Below are 18,215 nucleotides of genomic sequence, written 5' to 3'. Positions count from 1 at the left end.
AAAACTGATCCTCGAGATAAATTCAGTGAGTTATGCAGTGTCTGTATTGATGATTCGCATTATGAAACCACATTAATTAAAGAAATTCAAAGAAAACTGATGAACGAAGAGAAACATTTCTCGAAAAAGAAGAAGAAAAAGATACTTCCGATAAGTGACAGTATATTTTTAAAAAGCAAAGCGATTAAGTCACCTCAGCTTTTAACGACGCAGGAGTATCAACTATCGATCGATGTAAACCAATGGAAAAAAGAAACAGAGCTTCAATAGGTTTACATAAAAAGTACTTGTTCATTAACTTTTAAAAAAATCCATATTTAATGCCACAAGTACAAAAATGTATTTAAGTAAATAAATTCATAAATTTTGAAAATACATCGTGTAACGTACTTTTCATCTACCTCTCCTTCAAATCCATATTTAATCCCACAAGTACAAAAATGTATTTAAATAAATAAATTCATAAATTTTGAAAATACATCGTGGAACGTACTTTTCATCTACCTCCCCTTCAAATAAGATACGCTATTTTTCTCTCCTTTGACAATCCTAGTTATGGATTGTGTGTAACCGAAGATGCTGGAGAAGTGTGTAAATGAGTCTGGGCAAATAACAATGATATAACTTACCTACACCTTTGGCATCGTCAGCTTGGGGGCGATCTGCAGCATTAAAAAATCTGAATAAATTTTCAGCTACTAAGATCGCTAAAATACATCACCGGTTTCGAAATTCGCTGTTGCCATCTTCGGATCTATGTTTACATCACTGCACAATCTTCTCCTTCAGTACAGTAAGTGGTGCTAAACATTGTATACCTATGCTGGTACGTGAGCTACACTAGAAACTGGCCTGTCAGTTTTAATATAACAGTTATGTACACACTTCGGCGCAATAACAAGTGTGTATGCAGCTGTTATTTTGAAATTTACCTGCCGATTTCTAATATAGCCCACTATACCAACTTGGACACATGTTATTTAGCACCTCTTACTGCATTGCAGGAGAAGATTGTGTAATGATATAAATAGAGATCCAAAATTGGCAACAGAAAATTGCTGAAGCCGGTAATCTGTATGAATAAATAATTTTAGCGATCTTCGCAGTTAAAAATTTATTTAGTGTTCATTGATATACTTGTCGTAGCTGTCAGAGTTTTGTGTCAGTTGGTTGTCTCACATAAAGCAAAACCACTCAAAGAGTGAGTGAAAACACCCATAAAGCTGAGATGTCTGCAGGCACTAATTTCATTCAACTGTTTCATTCGACAGAAAACCGACTGAACAGAAAATCAATTGTTAAATCCAATCGATTATCCTACCACTACGCCGCCTTCTCCGTCATCATCAGGACAGGTCTGATAACACTGGAAGCGTCTGCGCCAGCTAACCAGAGCAACAGCTGGTGGGGTATTGTTGTCGTACTCTGCACCAGCTCAGAAACGATTGTTGCAACATCGTTCCCTTCAAATGCAGAAAACGCATTACCGCACGATATGCCACTTTATCGTTGGCCTGATAGACCGAGCCATTTGGTTTGGCTGCTCTAACGCCAAGGTGCAGTTCTGTGCTATGGGGATTTAAGTGTGTACCAGTATTACAGACATGTACATATCAACATAAAAAATTAATTACGTAACTTGGTTATTTTCGAGGTGATAATTAAGATTTTATGACTACTCTTTGTGCGAATGTAGAATTATTTAGCACGTCCGTCACGACATTTCTGCGTTAATATGTATTTTGTACTCTGGTTTGTGAAGTTAGGTAAATTGTGTACTGGGTTTTCAAATGACAACAAAATGAAGAAGCGGAGAAACAAGCGAAGCTAAAATAATTTTGGAAGAAAGATCCTGTACATGTGTTATCTTTAATTAGAAACAATGAATTTATGACTTCGTGTTAAGTTTGAGTGTTTTCATGCCTTAGAACCTCTCGAAATATTTGGCGATGAAAGATCGATAAATAAAAAGCAGTTACTGCAAAAAGCTACTCAAATATCGTCAGCTCATAATAAGATTAAGCTAATAACAATTGCGGAAAAAAAGCCCTGTACATATGTTATCTTTAACTAAAAACAATGAATTTGTGACCTCATGTTAAGTCTGAGGGTAATCATGTCTTAGAATCTCTCAAAATATTTGGCGATGAAAGATCGCTAAATAAAAAGCACTCTTCTCAAATATCATCAGATCGTGGTAAGAGTTCAGAGTTGTGTAAAGGAAGACAACATGTTTTACAACGGAAATGTAAAACTGTACGCCTTATATACACCGAACTCTCGCTAATCCGACCTTCAGTAGCCCATCCAATCACTAAACCGGCTCACATCCGCAATGGCGTACAACAATGAATTATTGTGCACAACAATGTTTTAGTGAATTAAAGTATTAAACAATGCTATGTATATCCCAAACAGTGGCGTTCTGTACAGTGCAGTATCTTGTCTTCTGAAAGAAAACACTTTATGCTAGAACTCAAGCACAAACTCGAAGTTGTAAATACATTGAATCAAGATTCTTCGCAGAAAGCCGTTGCTGCTGGGTACAAAACTGTACGTGCAAATGTTAATGACATTAAAAATAAAGAAGATGGTTAGAGAATTGGGAAAACGGAAGTTCGGTCTTGTAAACCGGAAATAAATCTAGTCCCTTTTAAATCTCAGGGGTAAGAAAAGTTTTCTATCCTTGGTCCCCAAAAACGATGTTTTAATAAATTGGTTAATCGTATAACATCCGTCACGGGGTATGTTCCTCGTTATGGAATGAAACACCGCCAAGTTCTTTGAGTGTAAGGACCTTAACTAATAGTACCAAGTATAACAGTATTTACAGACTTCTTTAAGAATACTGAAACTATAAATATTAATAGTTCAATTAATTATCAATAAATAACAATATCTAATCTGGAACCGATTATTATTCATGGAATAAATTCTCTTTCTGGGAGAAAGTCTGAAGTTCTTGTTATTACTCGTACTTCTGTATCCATAGATAAAACAGTTCGATTGTTTACATCCGGTAGTCAAAGTCCACCATTCTGGATTTGAAGCAGCAGCATGATACTGAAACTTCTCGAAAGAATTAGAATGAAGAACTGGGCTTATCTGTTTATAAATGGTTCACACAATACCACAGTAAAGGAATTCCAGCCAGTGGCCCAATAATAAGGGAAAAGCAGCAGCATTGAACAGACAACTTGGGGATAGTAACTCGTTTGCAGCAAGCGAGGGTTGGCTGTCAAACTGGAAAAAACAACATGGCGTGCGGCAGCTGACAGGCAATGGGGAAAGTCACACAGCTAAGGAAAAAGATGTAGATGAGTTAGTAAATAAGCTACGGAAGATAATACAGGAAAAAGATTTAAGTGCTGATTCTTTAACAAAGCTGAAGAAACAGGGCTGTTTTACAAGATGTTTCCTTCGAAAACATTACCTGCCAAAGAAAGAGACGGAAGCTCATGGATACAAGCAACCGGAACATCGCATGACTTTTATGGCCTGTTGTAACACAAATGTGAGTAATAACCTACCGCTCATGGTAATTGGGAAATCTCATGATCCATGTTGTTTTCGACACAGTGACATAAATACATTACCAGTGCAATATTGCGCTCAGAAGAAAGCGTGGGTGAACAGAGAAATATTCTCTCGATGGATCTACAAACGATTTGCAGTGAGCAGTAAGAAAACTGCCGAAGAAGAAAAATCTTCCACTATAAGATATCCTTTTTTATTCACAATGCTCCTAGTTATCCCACCGATGTAAGTCCGGTGGTATAGAAGCTCTTTCCTCCCCCCAGTGTGACAGCCCTGATTCAGCTCATGCACCAGGGAATTTTAGAATCAATTAAACGTCATTATCGACATGCACTTCTTGCTCTTTGCTGAGAAAATGTGAAGATGATTCTACCGAGATTGTGCTGAAGGTGTATAAAGCAATTAACTTCCGTCATGTTGTTTTCCAAGCGACAGAAGCATGGAATAAAGTGGAGAGCGCCACCATAACAAAGATCTGGAGAAAAGGTGGCAACCCTTTGATGCAGAGTTCCAGGCAGAGACAGCGATTACCTAGTCAGCTCGGAATTATCAGTTGCTGATTCTTTATACACTCATATGTTCCACAAGCTTCCAGGAAGAAGAGAAATTGATAATGAAGATGTTGCTAAGTAACTGAATGACAAAAACTGTAAGACACAACAAACTTCAACAGATGAAGAAATATCACACGTATACAGAAATATGCTGATGAAAGTGCCGAAGAAGAGAACATAGGAGGAGAGAGCATAAAGATTTCTCACTCTGCTGGTGGTGAAGCTGCAGACGTCTTCCTGAAACACATTACGAAACAACCGTTCATACGCACTACCGATGTGATGTTTGTAAAGCGGTTGCGTGATAAAGCGCGCAGCTATCGCGTTTCATTATTGTGCCACTTAAAAATTCGGGAAATGCTTCATAGTGAGTGAACTACTGTATAATTACGAACACATTCAACGGCAAAGTTTTCTCTGAAAATAAGTGTATCTGTGGATTTAATAAATTGTATCCCATACATTTTTAAAAATTGAGTCTTTGGATTTAATAAATTATATCCAAAATGTTTTTAAAACTCATTCTCAATAATCCATCACTTCCGCTAACCCAGCACAAAAATGTGCAAGAGCTGGCCACATTAGCGAGAGGTCTAGTGTAAGTCAAAAACATAATACACCGTGTCTACAACATCACCACTGAACAACATCAGTCATTCGTACATTGACATTGCCTGGCAGAAAAGGTGAAGGACCAAGATTGGGGGGGGGGGGGGGGGGGGGGAAGGTTCAGGGTTTCAATGGGTATCTGATGTCATATCTTCAAAAAAAAAAAAAACAGATGCCATCAGTGTGCTGTCTGGTTTGATGCGGCCCCGACACATTTCCTCTCCTGTGCCAACCTCTTTATCCCAGGGTGACACTTGCAACCTATGTCCTCAATTATTTGCTGGATGTATTCCAGATTGTGCTTTCAGCGACAATTTTTCCCTCCACGTGTTCCTCTAGTACCATGGAAGTTATTTCCTGATGTCTTAACAGGTGTCCTGTCATCTTGTTACTCTTTCTTGTCAGTGTTTTCCACATAGTTCTTTCAAAATGGCTCTGAGCACTATGGGACTTAACTACGGAGGTCATCAGTCCCCTAGAACTAACCTACGGACATCACGCACATCCATGCCCGAGGCAGTATTCGAACCTGCGACAGTAGCAGTCGCGCGGTTCCGGACTGAGCGCCTAGAACCGCTCGGCTACCACGGCCGGCATAGTTCTTTCCTCTCCGATTCTGTACAGACCTTCTCATTCTTATCCTTAACAGTCCACGTAATTTTCAAACTTCGTCTGTAGCACCATATCTCAAATGCTTTGATTCTCGTGACCACCTGTCATGGTGTCACGTATCTCGCTGTTCTCATTTCTGGTACTTCTCATTACTTTCGCCGTTCTTCGATTTTTCTCAATCCATTTTCTGTACTTTTGGACTCTGCATCGAATTCGGAAGATCCTGTAATTCTTCTTCAGTTTCACTGAGGATAGAAATGTCGTCCTTTCACCGTGAATTTTAATTCCACACCTGAACATTTATCTTATTTCCACCATTGCCTCTTCGATGTATAGATTAAACAGCAGGGGTGGAAGAGCACATCCCTGCCTTACACCCTTCTTAATCCGTGCACTTCGTCCTCGGTCATCCACTCTTATTTTTCCCTATTGGCTCTTGTACATGTTGTATATTACCTGTCTCTCCCTATAGCTTACCCCTACTTTCCTCAGAACGTGGAACGTCTTGCACCATTTGACATTGTCCAACACGTTTTCCAGGTCGACAGCTCCTGTGAACGTGTCTTCATTTTTCTTTAGTCTTGCTCCTATTATCAACCGAAACGTCAGAATTGACTATGTGGTGTCGTTGCCTTTCCTAAAGCCAAATTCATCGTTATCCCACACATCTTCAATTCTCTTTTGCATTATTCTGTATATTATTCTTGTCAGCAACTTGGAAGAATGAGCTATTAAATTGACTGTGCCGTAATTATCGCACTTTTCAGCTCTTTCCGATTTCGGAGTTGTGTGAATCAAATTTTTCCGGAAGCCAGATGTATATCGCCGCAAGCAATGATTCGGTTGTGATTGGTGTCATAAAGCCATCGTTACCACGGATGTAGTAAGTGGTTCTTCGTGTCCTGCTTACTGACACTAGGACGGTGTTGATGTGTCGAGCTTCTTCCACGCATGTTTTATCGATGATAAATCTGGAGATCTTGCTGCTGACTGTGGGAGTACCTTAATATCAAGCAAACAGTTCATGTGTGGGCGAGCAATGTCATGTTGAAAAATGGCCGCCACATAAGACATAACACGTGAGGATGTAGGATTTCCGTGACGTACCATTGTACATCAGAATTTCCTCAACGCTATCATCCATGAGCTGAAATTATACAGGAAGAGTTCCCTGAGCCGTGCTGTGACTCGCATTGGTGCTGTTTCTAGGTTTCCGCCGACTGTTCGAGGCCAGACCGTATCGTTTAGTTGGTATGGTTGCGGTTGTTTCTCTTCTTCTCGTGTTGACTGGCGCCACTCTGTTTTGCAAGCGCTGCCTGTCCGCTAGTGGCAACAGCGGCGGTTATCGATATGTAGTAACTGTTTCCCTATCTTTGGGGCGAAGTCATTGTTTTTCCGGGTCGTGTGAGTGTGGAGTCAGTTGGGGACTGAAGAGGAGCCAGGTCTGTGCAGTGCTGGAATACACCGTGACTGCTGGCGGCGGGCATCGACTGCCGGATCGAAGGCCTGTGATCACAAAGGTGCACGACCTCGTCGTAAACCGGATCCTGCAAGCTTTAAGATGAGTGTACTTGAATTCAAATAGAGAAATATCCACTACTGTGATATCTCGCGATTTCCCAGTGACTTGGGTCGTGTTGCTGCACATAGTGTCGCCGAGGTGAAGAGCAGCAAGTGGAGTACTTGAAGAAGGCGGATCTGATTAGATTTCCTCAGTTTCTTATTACTATTTACTGCGTTCAGTTTGTTACAATTTGTTAAGTTCAACCAGGGGTACTTTTCCTACCTGGTGGCCGCTATCGCCCCAGTTACCTACCCTGGGGGTTGGTGTATGTAACGGCAGTGTACGTTTCCTCGCCTTGCCGCTGCTGTCCGGTAAGCCGTGTAGTCTTGACAGCTTTCTTGATTGTAGGCCGGTTGGTGATTTTTCTGCCCTGGTGGTAGTGATTTCTTCTTCACTCCATACGCTCTGAACACAGTATTCTGGGGACGTAGTGCAGACCGCCGGTTCCGGCTTTGGCGTTGTTCCATCATTGCATTAGGTTTGTCGGACGTCAGGTAGCTTCAGCAGGTTATCATTAGTCATTCGTTGGACTGCCAATACTCTGAGTTATCATCTTTTGAAGGGAATACAAGTCTTGGCCACCTATCTCATCGCTCGCGAAAGCGTTTGTTCTCAATGGGCGATTGCTCGAGCACCGTCTGTGACTGGTCCTTGTGTTTTATTATTGTATTATTTATTACCATACCTCGTAATGCCTTCATTAAAGATTATGTATGTCTACGTAATAGTTCTGGTCGCCTTCTGGAATAAAACTAGCAGTGTAAGGTTTGTGTTACAAGATTACCATAATCTTACTTCACCCATTTGGGGTCAGTAGCTTGTTTCTTTTAATTTACCTTTGCTTGTCTTTTCTGTTTTACAGCAGGTTTCTAAATTTTTGACATAATTGCCGTTCTTGGCGTGAAAGGCCTTCAGTAGGGATTATGGTAATTTGCTTTGAAAAAAACAATAATTCGATATTTTTATTTTAGCAGTAAGCCTTAAAAACGTTTCACTGCCATTCCTGGCGTCTGATACCTTCTACTATGTTTGTAGCCACTTAACTTTTAATATTTCAATACCTGTAAGTTATAATTGCAGCGAGTTGTTGAACATTCTTAATTTATTACCCTTATCGGCGTTTAAGGCCTTCAGCAGTGATCACAGTGGCTTTTTTTTAACATTATCTGTATCTGTATTTTATGGTGATTTGCTAAATTGCACTGAAAGCACTATTATTTACAGAGTTGTGTATTCCTTTATTAATAACGTGTGGTATTTTTTATTTATTGTTGAGTCTGAAATTACTGTTTTAAAAATAAATGTGTGTAACTGTAAAAGGCAACCAATAGTAACTGATTACGGCCCCGTCCACAATCGTAACCGAATCCTGCTTTCCCTTGACTATCAAGGTCCCATTCCTACACCATGATGCTGGAAGGAATGATACCTCCCACCGGTCGCCGCCTTACTCGCCGATGATGGTCATCCGAGGTTGTGCAGAAACGGGATTCATCGCTGAACACAATACGACGCCATTCATCAGGTCCATGCTTCGCGAGCACAACACCAATCCAGACACAACCATTTTTGTTGTAGTGTTAGCAGCAGCCTACGTATGCACAGTAATTCTGTAGTCCAGCAGTTCCTAGTCTTCGGCCAATGGTGTGAGATGACATACACTATTGCAGCGAGTCCGTTACTTGTTTTCGGATGGCAGGCACAGTACGAGGTGCTCGTTGCAGAGTACGGCGATCCTCCCTTGTGATGGACAGACGTGGTCAACCCAACCGGAATCTTGACGAGTACGCCTGCCCTCACAATCCAGTGCAGTCCAACAATGGGCCATTGCCACATCGTAATGTCCCTCAGATCTGGATATTGCACGAATTCGACCAGCTAGCCAAATGGAGACGCACGATGAGGCCAGTTTCAAACTCTTCCAAGTGCTGGTAACGCTGTCTCACACCAGTATATGACACCTCCGTCTCCTTCATAGTGACTACTATGACGCCCCATATACACTGACATGACAAAATTTACGTGATAGTGGTATGCTAATATCAGGCTGTAGCAGCGCGTACACAAGGTATAAAAGGGCAGTGCACTGGCGTAGATTTATACTGATGTGATTCTTGTGAAAAGTTGTGCTACGTGATTGAAATCAATGGACTCTGAACGCAGAATAGTAGATGGAGACAGACGCAAGGGAGATTCTATTTCGGAAATGGCTGCCGAGAATTCTTCCAGGTTGCATGGCCGTGGTCCATGTAACTCTTCTATCCCTCACGTTTCGTCCAAAGCTACGTTGGACATCTCCGGAGGTGTCCTGCCTGGTTGTGCTGAGTCTTGCCGACTGACGAGTCGGACGTCGAAGAACGGCCTAAATACCGTGGGAAGTGGGCGTGGTCTGGATTTCACGTTCTTCGATGTCCGACTCGTCAATCGGAAAGACTCAGCACAACCAGGAGCACCTCCTAAGAAGTCCAAAGTAGCTTTCGACGAAACGTGAGGGGTAGAAGAGTTCCATGGACCACGGCCATACAACCCGGAAGAATTCTCGGTAGCTGAAACATCCGGTCGTACGATATTTCGGAAATCTTTGCGAAATTCAGTATTCCGAGGTCCACAGTGTCAAGAGAGTGCCGAGAATACGTTTCAGGCATTAACTCTCACCTCCAACAAAGCAGTGACCCAAGGCCTTCACTTAAGGACCTTCATCAGCGCAGTTTGGGTAGTGTTGTCAGTGCTGCTGAAATAACCGCAGAAATCAACGACGAACGTATCCTTTAGGACAGTGCGGAAAATCTGCCGTTAAATGGGCAATGGCAGCCGACTACACCGCTTGAAGCGCATCTCTCGGGCTCCATATCGGGTGACCCCTAGACGACTGTGAAACCATGGGCTGGTCAGATGAGTCCCGATTTCAATTGTGAAAAGTTGTTTGTAGGGTTTGAGTGTGGCCCCACGATGCCATGGACACAAATTGGCAATACGGTACTGTGCAAGCTGGTGGTGGCTCCATAATGGTGTGAGCTGTCATTATATGGAATGTGTCGTCTAAGGCAGTTTGTACCGCCACAAATTCACGAAGAATGTCCAGATAGCGTGATGCAGTAATCGTTTCGGATCTGAAAAATGGGCCAATGATTCCTTTGGAAGAAATGGCGGCCCAGACCAGTACTTTTTGAGGATGCAGGGACGATGGGACTGCAACATGGGGCTTTTCGGTTCCCCATATGCGCCAGTTCTGTTTATTGACGAAGCCGTCCAGGTAAAAATAAGCTTCGTCAGTAAACCAAATGCTGCCCACATGCATATCGCCGTCATCAATCCTGTGCACTATATCGTTAGCGAATGTCTCTCGTGCAGCAATGGTAGCGGCGCTGAGGGGTTGCCGCGTTTGAATTTTGTATGGATAGAGGTGTAAACTCTGGCGCATGAGACGATACGTGGACGTTGGCGTCATTTGGACCGCAGCTGCAACACGGCGAACGGAAACCCGAGGCCGCTGTTGGATCACCTGCTGCACTAGCTGCGCGTTGCCCTCTGTGGTTGCCGTACGCGGTCGCCCTATCTTTCCAGCACGTTCATCTGTCACGTTCCCAGTCCGTTGAAATTTTTCAAACAGATCCTTTATTGTATCGCTTTTCGGTCCTTTGGTTACATTAAACCTCCGTTGAAAACTTCGTCTTGTTGCAACAACACTGTGTTCTAGGCGGTGGAATTCCAACACCAGAAAAATCCTCTGTTTTAAGGAATAAATCATGTTTTCTACAGCACACTTGCACGTTGTGAACAGCACACGCTTACAGCAGAAAGGCGACGTATAGAATGGCGCACCCAGAGACTGCGTTGTCTTCTATATCTTTCACATCACTTGCAGCGCCATCTGTTGTTGAAATTTGTAACTACTGTAATTTCGAAAGTTTGTCCGCCTGCAAATGTACTGTTGTCCCAAGCATATTGCAACAAACGGTGTATTTCTATCGCTGCTCGTTTAGTTTTTATTGCCGTTTCAAATATACCGGTCATTTTTGAAACACCCTGTACATTCTAGTGGGCGTTCTACCTTTGTCAGAAAAGTACGTGTCTTCTAACCTTCATAACGGTACCAGTCGATGGCTTGTATGTGAACGAAGTTAGATTGACTTCCTACCATTTTTTTTAGTCAGTGTAAGTATCTGACATTTCCACCGATACGCAGTTTGGTGTAGTACGAACACCTATTTCCAGATGATGATACTGATACATGGGCGATAGTACTGTTACTGCTTTACTATTTCCTCATAGCCTGTCGGACGCTTTTATCCAGTGCGCCGTTACGCGGTGGTCGCAGCTGCCGTCCTCGGCGATCGTTCGAACAGTCCGGCCGGCTGCAGGATTCCATTAAGAGTCCGCCCGCTGCTCCGCTCCGAATCGAAAGAGAAATAATAATAAAAGCAATAGCGGTAAAAGCACGGGCCGCGGAGTCGTTCCCGATCGCGGAGGCTCTCCGGGCGGCGCTTCCTCCGTCGTTCCCGCCTGCACTCACGCGCCGCACGTGTTTCACCTCTGTATATGTGAGAGAGAGAGTGTGTGAAATTGGGAGGGGGGAATGGGCACTGGAGGGGAGGGAGGGGGAAGGTAAAGGGAGTGAGTAGGCTCTCTGGAGAACCCTCCATTAACGCCAGTACGAGCCCCTTTCTCGTGCTGAATGGACGGTAATTGCAAAAAGCAGAACAGGCCAGCCGCTGCGGTCACCACCCTATGGAGCACCCCCCGTCAGCCGCAGGTTCCCCGCGCCGACTACATGGCTGCCAGGCCACTCCTGCGTGCAAGTCGGGGGAGGGGTGGCAGTCGCTGCGAGGCTGAGGGGAGACGAGGATCACGGGAAGGAAAGGGTGCGCGAATCTCGCCAGGTGGTTTCCCTCATCCTCTAAGAGCACACAGCTAAAGGTCATTCTCTACAGCAGCGAGAATAGCTGTCAGATGGCGTCTGGTTAGGGCAAGGTTAAGTGGAGAGCGCTTCAGAGGTTAGTGCTAGGACCACTACTGCTTCTCATATGTTTAAATGACATGCTTTCTAATACGACAGGTGCTTCTAAAATATTTATGTTTTGTGACGACACTAGCTTAGAAGTGAGAGGTGTGGAGTGCAACACAGAGCAGTTTAGGACATTAATTCATATCTTTTAAACAATAAATTGGTAGTCTTAGTGTGATATAATATCAATGACATGATGTAGGGAACACATTGCGCTCATGTGGGAGCGATCTAGATGCTTGTAAAACCATAAACTGGTAGCCAAGATCGCAGGAATTCTTTTTATTCCATGATTACCGGTTTCGGCGAAACTAAATCTGCCATCATCGGATCTTAGGACACATACAGGTTATAACATCAAGGCAAACGATGGTGATAGAAAGAGTTGCCTATAACACGCAGGCCTTACAAAATTGTCATAAGTAGCACATAGGCGTCCAAGAGAGATCACATTAGTGCTTGTATGTGATGGACACACTTAACATTTATAACGTCATCTCTCTTGGACGCCTATGTGCTACTTACGACAATTTTGTAAGGCCTGCGTGTTATAGGCAACTCTTTCTATCACCATTGTTTGCCTTGATTTTGTAACCTGTATGTGCCCTAAGATCCGATGATGGCGGCTTTAGTTTCGCCGAAACCGGTAATCATGGAATAAAAAGAATTCCTGCGATCCTGGCTACCAGTTTATTGTTTTACAAGCATCTAGATCGCTCCCACATGAGCACAATGTGTTCCCTACATCATATCATTGATATTATATCACACTAAGACCCACTTTTTAAAGTTCCTTACACACAATCCAGGTAAAATCGACATTTTGATTACGGAGCGTGGGCGTATCATCAGTGAGTGTGGACAGTACAAATTCTTGTGGATTCAGATAAATGGTAAGCAGTCATTGAAAACCAATGGTCAGAGACTTGTTCAGTAACATAATGTTGATGTATTTACCATTAGGACAGTACCTGAACACGAAAATTACTGTACTTCGCGTATTCTCATGAGCTTATGACAGACGGAATTATATTCTGGGGTACATCTTTCCATTCGCAAAGAAGATTTTTGGTTCAGAAATGGGCTGGTCGACCGATATATGGCGTAAGTTCACAAACATTTTGTCGACGCCTGTTCAGGAGTCCGAGAATTCCGACGGACTCTCAATATATATTTTCCTTAGCGTCGATTGCTGTTAACGACATGAGCTTATTCCTAAGAATCTGGAGCTTTCACTCCGTTAATGCTGAGAGTCAACCTGCATTTGCATTGTACCCTCTTGACTCTTGCGCAAAAATACGTATTATTCTGCTGCGTCCATTTTCAGTAAGGTACCACAAGAATTAAAGCATCTTAACTCTAATCCTCGCACTTCAAAGTTCAAATTGAAGAATTTTCTCATGGCGGACTCCTCCTATTTTTTGTGTGTGAATTCCGAAGGGACCAAACTGCTGAGGTCATTGGTCCCTAGCCTTACACACTGCTTACACTAACTTATGCTAAGAACAACACACACACCCATGCCCGATGGAGGACTCGAACCTTTGACGGAAGGGGCCGCGCAACTCGTGACATGGCGCCTCAAACCACGCGGTCACTTCGCGCGGCACTCCTACTATTCTGTTGGGGTATTCCTGGAAATCATTTAGAAAAATTTCTTTGTTGTTATGCAAATATATACTCAGAAGCTTGTCATCTGCGTAAGGTTAGTGTAAATTTTATTTTATTTCTTATTAACTTTCCTGTGTAATGACTCCATCACTATGGATATTGGCCAACTTATTACTACGGAACTAGACGTACAAATAAATAAATGTAAATATATATAATTTTCCCATTCTCAGACAGCAGATTTCTTACGCGCATAGTATGAGACGAATTCCATCTGAATATGTTCTCAAGTCGTCCCACTGTCAAGAGAGGAAAACGCTGCTAGACAGAAAACATAGAACCACTCGCAAAGCAAAAATTAAATAGGATAATGCCTTGTAGGAAATTAAGTAGGATAATGCCCTGATGGAAAGGGAAAATGCAACATCATGAAGCACCGGACCAATACTTAGCAACCTTTGTGGAGATAACATGCAGAAAATGCTTATGTTTCGTTGCAAATGGTTCAAATGGCTTTGAGCTCTACAGGACTTAACATCTGTGGTCATCAGTCCCCTAGAACTAAGAGCTACTTAAACCTAACTAACCTAAGGACATCACACACATCCATGTCCGAGGCAGGATTCGAACCTGCGACCGTAGCAGCAGCACGGTTCTGGACCGAAGCGCCTAGAACAGCTCGGCCGCACCGGCCGGTGTTTTGTTGCATTCAGGACTGATGTCCATCATCAACAGCAGTTTGCAGATACAAGTCGATTCCGTCTACATTCTTTTAGTGGGTGTGTTAACATGGAATGTACTGATGTTTCTGCAGAGCCCAGCGCATTAAGGCAGTTTATTTACTTTCCCATCGGTTGGCTTCGACAACTCGCAACCAAACTGTCACATTGAAACGTAACAAAGAACTCGGCGGAATATGGACGAACCAGCCTGAAACTGGTACAGACAAAATAAATTACCATAACAAAGTGACTATAGCTTTTAGACCTTTCAACTGTGAGACCTCAACCTCATCTTCATCTTTCCTCACATTTTTTAAGCAACGTAGAACCGCATCCCGCGTAAATAATTCAATCTTGCATTCCAGATTTAATGAGGAAGTGAAACAGGAGTGGTTATGAAATTTGATGGGTACTGTAATTAGTTTTCTTCTTGATTACAGCCATCTTTAACCTATTTCCAGCACTACATTCTTTCTTTAATTTCTGCATGGGGAAACAGTTAGTGGAGCTTCGTGTGTGGGCCTTTGAACTCGAGGTTCTCATGGATTCTGACGCAGATGGACCTTCATAGCAAGGTTTCGGCAGGCGACCTCCGGGCGAGACACAAAGAGCCTGGCGATTACCAGAACATGCTAATCCGCTTATAGCCGAACAAAAAGAGGATCTTTGGCCCCAGTTTCTGAGAAATGCGGTCCGCACAATAGTGCAACCGGGTAAGAGGACAGGGTTAGGCGAGCCATTCCCGTTAGGCAAAGTGGAGAGAGTGACAGCTAACCTGAAGAGCAAACAAACATTCTGCTGGAAGGCTGCGGCAGACAACTCGCTAGTCAAAAGAATATCGTCTCGAGGATACTCGGGTATGTAGACTATTCCGTAGGAATGTAGAACATTCAAATTTTCCATTTCTAGATTTCAAATAGTTCAAATGGTTCTGAGCACTATGGGACTTAACATCTGAGGTCATCAGTGCCCTAGAACTTAGAACTACTTAAACTTAACTAACCCAAGGACATCGCACACATCCATGCCCGAGGCAGGATTCGAACCTGCGACCGTAGCGGTCGCGCGGTTCCAGACTGAAGCGCCTAGAACCGCTCGGCCACATCGGCCGGCCTCCGTTTCCAGAAATCTTACAAGCAAAGCGAGGGACCGCCACACCGTAGGAATCGGGCCAGCTGGCCACTGAATCGAGCAAAAATTGCTGATTGGTCGATCCACAGTCACCATTCTGGTGGGGGCCAGAAGTTCATTATAATTCTCTGTAGCTGGGAGAGCGTCGCGGCGCGATTGAACGCGAGGGAGGGACTTCGGCGCTGCTTCAAGTTTAGATGGGAAGCCAGAGAGCGGGTACTAGGAGTTTTATTCCGGCACGGCAAGTGACTTGAACATTCCTGTTGTGAGTCAAGAAGTTTTGCTTTCGGAACCGCATCTGCCACGATGGAGCGCGGAGTCTGAAAGCTCCGCCGCTATACGGGCAATCCTGCGCACACCAAATGCCACAATGCGGCGAACTTCAGGGGCGCACAGTTTGTCGCCAGGCGCGCCGTCCAACGGTGGCAAGACGGCACTGTAGTGCAAGAGATCGGCGCAGAAGTCTGGAATAGTTTGGAGAAGAGAGATCTGGTATCTATGCAGTGTGCGAGTTCAGGGGCACAACACGAGCATTAATGGTGGAGGTAGTCGCGATGTTATTCGTGTCCTTTTCCCTAGCATCCCAGTTCTGGATTTTGCACTCTGTCTTTGTTTTGTACTCAATTGTCAATTTATAAACCTTAATGTCATGCCATTTGTTTAATGACTGCTATTTGGATATTAACTGTCGAGCGATTTCCGCCGGTAGCAACCAATATTTATTCTATACGAATTCAATTTTGTTATTGTTTTACTGAATAAATTATGCTTTGCCAGCTCTACGAATTTAATTTGGTATTTTTAATGTTCAAATGTGTGTGAAATCTTACGGGACTTAACCGCTAAGGTCATCAGTCCCCTTGCTTACACACTACTTAACCTAAATTATCCTAAGGACAAACACACACACCCATGCCCGAGGGAGGACTCGAACCTCCTACGGGACCAGCTGCACAGTCCATGACTGCAGCGCCCTAGACCGCTCAGCTAATCCCGCGCGGCTTGGTAGTTGTAAGGGAAACCTTTTAACATTGATTGCAACGGATTATTTCACAATAAGATAGCGATTATGACCACGATGAAATCTAGTAGACCAGGTGTTTCCTTTATGCACACAGTTGGTTCACCAAGGTGATTGCTAGTTTCTTGGGTTCTCCCTGCAGCACTTGATCTGGCGTGTCAGAGAAAACAACAGGTTGCCTTTTCAGCCCAGGAAGCACTCGTAGAGCAATTGGTTGGTTGAGAAACACCGGCTTCTTGCACAACATATGTTAAAACTAATCCTCAGTAAAACGTTTCGTAAACTACAGCGTGCTATTCTACACAACTCGACAGGAACCAAGCTACCTGTGAAAAGCTGCGTACTCAGCAAGACTCCCAAAGTCTGATGAAATGCTTCTCCCCACAACTGTCGCTCGGTACATGTGCCAGCCCAAGACTTTCAACACCGTCTAAGACGGACCGCCACGAAACCCTCTCTACCTTCCTGTACCTCCGAAAGACGTTCAAAAAACCACATCATTTACTACTAACCAGAATATTGTCATATCTAGTATCTTCACAAATATGTCATTGGCTCAAGAAACACTTCGCTAGTAGAACTCACTACTATTTCTTTATTCCAGTGACATATGACAATCTTTTACAACAGGTAATTGCTATTACCCGTGGTCTTGGGATATCGACTTTAATTAGTAATCAAAAACATCCTTGGTCCTGGGTTCGAATCCCGCCACCGCTTAAATTTTGAATAATAATCGGCATTGGCGGACAAAGACTTCCGTCATAAAGACACCCTCAGTGTCGGAAGGACTGACTAGGCATATAGGAAAGTCAAAAATATTCTCGGTGAAATTAAAACCAAAGCTGTCAGCATTAAGAGTGCAACAGGAATTCCACTGTTAAATGCGGAGATGAGAGCGGATAGGTAGAAAGAGTACATTGAAGGCCTTTATCAGGGGGAAGATTTGTCTGACGTAATAGAAGAAGAAACAGGAGTCGATTTCGAACAGATAGGGTATCCAATATTACAATCAGAATTAAAAGAGCTTTGGAGGATTTACTATTAAATAAGGCAGGAGGGATAGATAACATTCCATCAGAATTACTAAAATAACTGGGAGAAGTGGCAACAAAACGACTATTCACATTGGTGTGTAGAGTGTATGAGTCTGGCGACATACCATCTAACTTTCGGAAAAATATCATCCTAACAATTTGGAAGACTGCAAGAGCTGACAAGTGCGACAGTTATCGCACAATCAGCTTAAAAGTTTATGCATCCAAGTTCCTCACAAGAATAACGTACAGAAGAATGAAAAACAAAATTGAGGACGTGCTGGATGACAATATGTTCGCCTTTAGGAAATGTAAAAGCACGAGAGAGGCAATTCTGACGTTCCGGTTGTTAATGGAAGCTAGGATAAAGAAAAGTCAAGACACGTTTATAGGATTTGTGGACCTGGAGAAAACGTTATACAAAATAAAATGGTGTAAGATGTTCGAAATTCTAAGAGTAATAGGTGTAAGCTATAGGGAGAGACGGTCAATATACAATATGTACAAGAGCCAAGACGGAATAACAAAAATGTACGACTAAGAACGAACCGCTCGGATTAGGAAGGTTGTAAGACTGGGAAGCAGTCTTTCGTCCCTACTGTTTTCTCTGTACATCGAAGAAGCAACGAGGGAAATAAAAGAAAGGTCAGGAGTGGAATAAAAATTCAAGGTGAAAGGTTATCAGTGACACGATTCGCTAATGACATTGCTATCCTGAGTGAAAGTGAAGAAGAATTGCATGATATGGGGAATGGAATGAACAATCTAGTGACTACAGAATACGGACTGAGAGTAAATCGGAGAAAGACGAA

The sequence above is a fragment of the Schistocerca piceifrons genome, chromosome 5 (assembly GCF_021461385.2).
Source record: "Schistocerca piceifrons isolate TAMUIC-IGC-003096 chromosome 5, iqSchPice1.1, whole genome shotgun sequence".
NCBI lineage: Eukaryota > Metazoa > Arthropoda > Insecta > Orthoptera > Acrididae > Schistocerca > Schistocerca piceifrons.
Note: the sequence above shows the minus strand (reverse complement) of the source record.